Here is an 8493-nt window from a genome sequence, read left to right as displayed (position 1 = left end):
CTGCCTTCTCCATCTCTACTATCCTAAAACTTATCTAAATCTTTACTGACCTATCAAAATACCAATTTTTATATAGTGATAGTCTGCCTTCCTCATTATTTCTATGTTTGACTTAGGTCAACACTGCACATCCTGTGTCCTTGGCCTGGAGAACCCTCTTCTCCTCTGGGGAGTGCCTACTCATCCCTCAAAGCCCACCTGCTGTGTTTCTCCTCTGTGATATTTTCTCTTGAGCTTCATAGGATTCTGCGAACATATATTTGGTGTTGGTTTATCATAGTGTTTCTAGTTATTACTCACTTACTTACCAACTCCAGGAAAACTTGAGTTTCCTCAGGGCGGAGGCCAGATCTCCTTCATCTGTACCTCCCCTCTAGTACCCAACATGATTTCTGCCTCTTGGGTTGGTGTTCAGTAAACATTTTTTGAATGACCGAAAAATGAATGACCCTCTTAATAGTAGAAGGACTTTGCCCTAGAGAGGATGTTCAGTAGCTCTAACGGACTGGTTGATCTCAGAGCAGGAGAGAGGTGCTGTAAATCCTTTTGCCGGGCTCATATGATGAAATTCATGTTTCAAGAGACTAAACATGGCAACAAGATCTGTTATTTGAGAATTTTTGGCCTTGTAATAATTGCCAGCGTTTTGATGTTCTTCTGTAACTTTGGGGAAATAAATGGAACTAATGGGAAGAAACTCTTCTGGGACATTCTCGAAAACAACTAATACTGATGCAGCAAAACATTCTTCAGAAAAGATCCTAGCCTATTGCCTCGCCTGCTCCCCAGCTCTGTGACAGATTTCCCTGTGCTTCATTCCCTCTGCTTCCTGTGTTACCCATAGTTGCCAGTACACTGTGCAACTCACACAACATCTAGAATAGACTCTAAATCTTATTTACCACTCTAATTTTACTTACTAGTAAGTTTGTTCTTTTTACAACTGACTTGCATTTGAAGTCCCATATTTCCAACCATCTTGGGAGGACTTATAATTCAAGAAATGAAATGTTCTTTGATTTGTAGGAGTCGTGTTTGGAAACTCCAAGGCCGGATTGCTGTTGCCTGGGTCACCCCAGCACAAGCCCTGCTCCCGCTGTCTTGGCATGGCTTTGAGTTCTGTGTGTTCTTCCATGAAACCACAGAGGCAGAGTTTATGAAAGTTCAAACAAAAAGCCGAGGGTCAGTGTTGCTAAACGATTGCATGAGGTCATACAACTCTAGAAGAAAGCCCCAAATCTTAAAAAAACATTTCAACAGAATTCGGTGAAAGGGAGACATTAGGAAATGGTGAGGTTAGAAATATTTAGAATCACTCAAAACTAAGGCAAGGGTTTGCACATCTGTTGCTCAGCTGATGTCTAATGATACCACGACACTGGAATCATTTGGGAGGCTTCTAGGACCTAGGAATTTTTACTTGATGAAGTACAGAAAGGAAATTTTTGTTTGAGAACATACAGAATTAACTTTCTCTTGGGCAGGATTTTGAGGTACAGTTGGCTTAACATAGATGGCCTAAATTTATGCATTTTTGTGGCCAACCCTTCTGTTTTGTTTTGTAGCTGGAAGTGGAATTAGCCCAACCTAGAAACCTGGCAATTAAATGATACATCTTAAAGGATATGAAGACTTAGTTGAGAAAAGGAAGGCAAAAAGGATATTTTATGGATAAGTACAGTGAGCTATTAACAGATATATCTTTTATTTACTTATTTATTTTGGTTTCTAATTTTTTTAAAAAAATTTATTTTAATTTGTTATATATGACAGCAGAATGCATTACAATTCACATTACACATATAGAGCACATTTTTTCATATCTCTGGTTGTAATCAAAGTATATTCACACCATTCATGTCTTCATACATGTACTTAGGGTAATTATGTCCATCTCATTCCACCATCTTTTTTCACCCCCATGTCCCCTCCTTTCCCCTCCTACCCCTTTGCCCTAGAGTTCATCTAATCCTCCCATGTTCCCCCTCCCAACCCACTATGAATCAGCCTCCTTATATTAGAGAAAAAATTTGGCATTTTTTTTTTTGAATTGGGTATCTTCACTTAGCTATATATTCTCCAACTCCATCCATTTTTCCTGCTAATGCCATGATTTTATTCTCTTTTATTGCTGAGTAATATTCCATTGTATATATGTACCACATTTTTCTTTATCCACTAATCTACTAAAGGGCATCTAGGTTGGTTCCACAGTTTAGCTATTGTGAATTGTGCTGCTATAAACATTCATGTGGCTGTGTCCCTGTAGTATGCTGTTTTTAAGTCATTTTGGTATAGACTGAGGAGTGGGATAGGTGGGTCAAATGGTGGTTCCATTCCCAGTTTTCCAAGGATTCTCCATACTGCTTTCCATATTGGCTGCACCAATTTGCAGTCCCACCAGCAATGTATGAGTGTACCTTTTTCCCCACATCCTCGCCAACACTTATTGTTGTTTGTATTCTTAATAGCTGCCATTCTGACAGGAGTGAGATGAAATCTTAGAGTAGTTTTGATTTGCATTTCTCTAATTGCTAAGATATGTTGAACATTTTTTCATATATTTGTTGATTGATTATATATCATCTTCTAAAAGGTGTCTGTTCAGTTCCTTGGCTCATTTATTGATTGAGCGATTTGGATTTTTTGGTGTTTAGCTTTTTGAGTTCTTTATATACCCTAGAGATTATTTCTTTGTCTGATGTGGGAGTGGTTAAAATTTTCTCCAAAGGCTCTCTATTCACCTCACTGATTGTTTCTTTTGCTGAGAAGAAGCTTTTTGGTTTGAATCCATATCATTTATTGATTCTTGATTTTAATTCTTGTATTATAGGAGTCTTATTAAGGAAGTTGGGGCCTAATCCCACATGATGAAGATTAGGGCCTATTTTTTCTTCTAATAGGCACAGTGTCTCTGGTTTAATTCCTAGGTCCTTGATCCACTTTGAGTTGAGTTTTGTGCATGGTGAGAGATAGGGGTTTAATTTCATTTTGTTTCATATGGATTTCCAGTTTTGCCAGTACCATTTGTTGAAGAGGCTATCTTTTCTCCAATGCATGTTTTTGGTGTCTTCATCTAATATAACAGATATCTATCTATCTATCTATCTATGTAGCTTGAATGAGAAGTTTTCATTCATTTCTAATTATATATTTCACATCTTCATGAAGACAGTTTTTCCCATGTTTAGACTCCCAGTTGACTTTGCTGTTGCCCTTCATCTTTCCCTGTCTTCATTTCTGCTGTTTATACTTAAATGTGCACCATCCATTTCCATCAAAGCAAGGGTAGGATTTCAACTGGAACAACAACAACAACAACAACAAAATAAAGATAACATTGATTAAAATTTCATCCTGAAAAAGACACTTAAGTAAGCAATTTGGTTCATAGATGTATGTCAATGTGATACAATGGAAATGACATACAATATTCTCTAACGTGGAAAGTCAACTAGAAAACGATTAAGTTTGTGTTTTGCTTCTGGTGTTTTTATTTTGGGGCTTGCCCATTTCCCCAACCTCATATTCCTTAAGTTGTGTTGGTCATGATTCTTTTAATACAATTGTAATTGTAATAAAATTGTGCACCTACAATTTTAGGGAGACTCGAGGATTTTGGATTTAGATAGGTGTGTTTTAATCAATTTTAATTCCCTGCTGTTTTTAATCTTTTAAAAATTTTATTTATTTATTTTTATTTTTGGTACTGGGGATTGAGCCCCAGGGTGCTAAACCACCGGGCCACTTTCTCAGCCCTTTTTATTTTTTTATTTGAGATAGGGTCTCACTAAGTTGCTTATGGCCTTGTTTAATTCCTGAGGCTGGCTTTGAACTTGTGAGCCTCCTGCCTCAGACTGCTGAGATGCCGGGATTCCAGGTTTGCACCCGCCACCATGCCTGACTATTGTTTAAACTTTAAATTAGTCACTAAATTTTCCTGAGTTTTGGTTTCCCAAATTCATAGAATGGAAAAGTGCTAGTTTGAATTAAATAAGTAGCATTTAGCATTTAGTGTTGTTAAAGAGTAGTACCTAGAATGTAGATATTGAATAAATAATAATAATTAATATTATTTTGCTACATGCATTTTCTCAACATTATCATATTATTTAGGAGTCAAAATTCCTGACACTGAGAATGTCCAAGCTCATAGTTCGAGGTAAAAATAATCACCAGAGAGAGTGAAAATGCAAAATCTCAAATCCCTCTATGTGACAGGAGGAGTAGAAAGTCTACGTCCAGTATGTTTGCCACAATGATTCGAGTCCTTCCCTATTTTGTCTCCAGATGTTTTCTTTGTTCATTGGTTTCTCGGGTCTAAGGCAGCCAGCTCTGCCCACTGGGCTGTACTCACCCTGGTAATTGTGGGCGTTAATGAAGCTAGTGGGAAGAAGTTGGCCTTGACCTGCATGATGTTCCTGACTCCTAGGGACCCACCACGCTCATTCATTGGGGGAGGGGAGGCTGCCAGTTCCTCAGTGTTCTAGGTGCTTCTCTCACCAAAGCTAAAAGGTGGCCAGCCAGTCAGCTAAACCCAATTTTTCTCCTTAGTAGACTTAGTAGACACACAATAAATAGAACATTTTGTTGGGTATGCAAGGTCAAATGTCCAGATGGTTGCCAGGTGCTGGAGCAGGTGTTTGAACCTCTTACCCATGGAGTTCCAGGGCAGATGCTTCCATCTATAAGAGTTGGGAATCCATTTCTGTGAGGGGAACCAGATTCTGGGACTGCGGGGGCTTTTAAGCCACATCAATAGGAAGTAGCAGCCTCTCTTCTGGCATGATCAAAGGTTGGGATTTGACATCAAAAGGATCTGACTTGGCATAACTTGGCCTCCATCCCTACCATGCCAGCAGAGTGTTTCTGATTGAGAAGCCTTAATGACTTCCTTGGCAGAATTAAGGGGCTGGGATCCAACTATGAGATTGTGGTTGGTATGATATGGTGAGCTGATGACTTGAACACTCTATCATGGTGTTCAAGTTTGGGAAGGCTTTTGCTCCTCCCCTGCATAACTGGTATGGATGAGGCTGGGGTCCAACCTTGCAGCTGGCTGGAATTGACTGCCTCATGTACTTGGCAGAGGCTCATTTCCATGATTATGTGCAGGAGGCCTGCTCCCTTTCTGGAAGCCAGCCCATAGGGAATGACCACAGCCAGGATAACCCCTACTGCGTATGTTGTACTAAAAATATTGAGACTGTTGATGTTAAAGTTTTATATCAAAACTAGAACTGCTTCTATTTTAGTTACCCAGTAAATATAAAATTTATTTATTTTCCCCCTTTAGTCAAAAAAAATGTAATTGGGGGCTACAGAAAGCTACCTGGCAACCTGATCTTGTTCTCTGGGCTTGTACCTTGGTGAGAGTAGGGTCTTGGTGGTTGCAGTTATAACCTGACCTTAATCCATAATGCCTTTGATAAAGATATAGAGAGATAGGTCCCTATGGACTTTGAGAGAGCCTTTTGTTCATTCATAAAACCTACACTTACTCAAGATCTGCAGATTACATGCAGCAGATTTATGGACAAACCCTACTAGAGGAATTAATAGTCTGCTCAGTGAGAAAGGAAGGTGAGGCTGCAACTGTAACCAATGTGATAAATGCTGCAATAGCGTGATTGCAAAGTTCTTTGGAACACAGAGGAGAGGTTGGAGTAATTAACTCGGCTCTGAATAATTGGAGAAAATTTCACAGTGGATACGCTATTCAAGTTAGGGCTTGAAATGCCAATAAGAGCCTCCCCCAGTGGAGGAGCAGCAGAAGGGCTCTGGGCAGGGAGCATAGCTTGAGCTAAGGCCTGGAAGTGGGAGGAGGGCAGTGTGGTTAGGGAGAGCCAGAGGCCAGTGGAGCTGGACACTGGGTTTGAGGCTGGGTGGGGAGGGAGTGGTGAGTAGAAAAGGAGAATGAGAGCCCCCCATCTCTGACTGGGATATGGGGAAGATCTGTAGGGTGAAGAGAATGTTTAGGGACAGGAAGAGGGTGTAGTCAATTTCTGGGAAATCAGAAGACTGTTTTTCTAAGACAGGGTTTTTCAAAGCATCTCTCTCAGAACACTAGCCCTTGAGATATTCCTAGACCAAGAGAGATTTGCAAACAAGTGTGGGAAGCACCGTGCTATATATATATATATTCACATGTATGCAGAAATAGTATAGAAACTGACAGGTCATGTAGGCAAGAAATCTGCTAAACTCCGTTTAACAATGCTTTTCTGACTTATTTGACCATGAGATGATTTAGCTCTATGAGATACTTATAACTATTTCAGAGAAATAGCATTCCAGATTTCACATCTGGGAAATGCTAAAGACATGAAAACTCAGAAAGTAGGTAGAGAGAGGAGAGGAAGATAGGTCAGACATATGTTCTTATTAGCCAAGATCCCCAAAGCTCTGGAAGGCCCTGAAGTGTTTATCAATGACAGCATTGAAAGCAGATATCTGGAAGAAGTAGAGAAAAGTCTTTAGCGGCAGGGGCTACATTGTGGATGCTGCCCCACGGGAGGTGGTTTTTAGGAGGTGCTTTTAGGAGGTGCGGGGCGGGGGGCACAAGACAATGATATCAGAGATTGCTACACTAAGGTAAGAGTGGATTAACTAGTAAGAGGAACCTAGCTTGGGAACAGTTTACGTAAGACATCCTATGTTCTTATGAAGTATCTGGATCAGGCCCAGATTCCCAAGCCCATCCAACCATGTCAGGTAGGATAGGGAGAGGGAATGGAAGGTGGAAGGGGTTCCATTTTTAGGTGTCCAGGGAATAGGAGACCATTATGCACCATCCTGTCTTATTCTCACTCTTGATGGGCTCTGGGTCTGTTGCCCTTAGGACATATTTCTATCCTTTCTGAGGCCTAGGGAATCCTTTCTTTTTGTTCCCTGCTGCTTGCTCCAGTGTCTTATTCCAAATGTTCACAGTGCGCTCCAAAAGTCCTTGCCTTTTGTCAGCAAGCCCCTCCCTATCTAGTGCTATTAAAAGTTATCACTCATTGGTTGTCTATGACACATTAAGTTCTGTACTAAACACTTAACACAAGTGACTTGCATTTATTGTTGACAGTGATTCTATGAGATAGAGGTATTGCAGGAATGTGTTTTGGGGTAATAGGATATTCTACTAACAGTGGCTTCAAGAGGTATGGATAATTCTCCCAGATGAAAAGAAGCCCAGAGGGAGGCAATTGTCAAATTCACTCAATGATACCACTCAGTATCCCCAAGGCTGCAAAGTGGATACTATACCTCCAAACATCATGTTGACATTTCACGTTATCTAGAGTGTGTGAGCCACTTTACATACAGAGCATCAATCACTCAGGTGTTTCTGTTTTTATCTTATTATCAGGAGCTGTGACCCACAAATTTTCCAAGTGGAATAAATTTGAGAAACTGAGGATTTGCTTTCCAGTCTCCATAGTTGGGGAAGGCAAGTGCGAAGTGGATTAGAAGCAAGTGTTGGGTTAGCCAACCTAGAGGATCTGCGGTGGTAGGCATTCTTATTCCCACAGTAGATGACAAAAATCCCTCAGGAGGCTAAGTTAAATTGCTTGGGGTCTCAGCTGCTAAATGTCAGAGGTGGATTCCAAATGGATTCAACCTGATTCTGAAGCTGTCATAGGTTTCACTATTTCAGATAGTCCCCTTCTCAAATTCCCCAAATTCAGTTCAATTCAACTCTTTGGGGTCACAAACATATACAGATGAACAAAACACTATTCCTGCCCCCTCAGCAATGATTGACCTTCACAGGAAGAGAGACATATACATATATCACCAATTCGGGGTAAAGGTTAGCGGGTAACATCATCAGAAAACAAAAATTGTGGGTATAATGAGGAGAAGGCCTGAGGAATTCTGAGAAGGTTCTTTGGAGGAGACATTTATCTGGACCACCAGTATGTACATGTTTCTTTTGTATATATTGTGATTTTTTTAAAATTAGACCTGTGTCAAGTTGAACATATCTTACTCTGGGTCATCTGAGGCATACTTAATGTCCAAAATTAATGTAGAGATGTAATCTTTGAAAGTAAATCAACTGAGCATATTTTCTTTCTTTAATATCCCCATCAAAGGCATAATCTTGTACTTTAACCCAAAACTATATGGAGTTTATCAAATTAACATGCATGAAGTAAAACATTCCCAAACCATAATAAACACAAGGCAGTTTAAAGTAAGCACAACCCATTATATATTTTCCTAAACAGGTGGAAGTGTCAGGTTGCACCCATAAAGAAAAGTTTTTTTTTTATTTTTTATTTTTATTGCATTTTTATTTTATTTTTTTTATTTTTATTTTTTTTTAATTTTTTATTGTGGGTTGTTCAAAACATTACAAATTTCTTGACATATCATATTCGACACTTTGATTCAAGTGGGTTATGAACTCCCACCTTCACCCCATACACAGATTGCAGAATCACATCAGTTACACATCCATTGATTTACAAATTGCCATCCTAGTGTCTGTTGTGCTCC

General features: G+C 39.7%; 1 long non-coding RNA gene across 1 annotated transcript in view; it reads right to left on the bottom strand.

The window, feature by feature from the left end:
* Positions 1 to 2835: 2835 nt before the first annotated feature.
* The window catches only part of LOC107149469, a 20436-nt gene continuing 14778 nt past the window's right edge, over positions 2836 to 8493 (bottom strand). The window contains exon 3 of the long non-coding RNA XR_007351645.1: positions 2836 to 3300. This is a non-coding gene — a long non-coding RNA (uncharacterized LOC107149469). The remainder of the gene's footprint in view (positions 3301 to 8493) is intronic.

The sequence above is a fragment of the Marmota marmota genome, unplaced genomic scaffold (assembly GCF_001458135.2).
Source record: "Marmota marmota marmota unplaced genomic scaffold, marMar, whole genome shotgun sequence".
Taxonomy (NCBI): domain Eukaryota; kingdom Metazoa; phylum Chordata; class Mammalia; order Rodentia; family Sciuridae; genus Marmota; species Marmota marmota.
The sequence above is the reverse complement of the archived record's forward strand: the minus strand, read 5'-3'. Positions and strand labels throughout refer to the sequence as shown.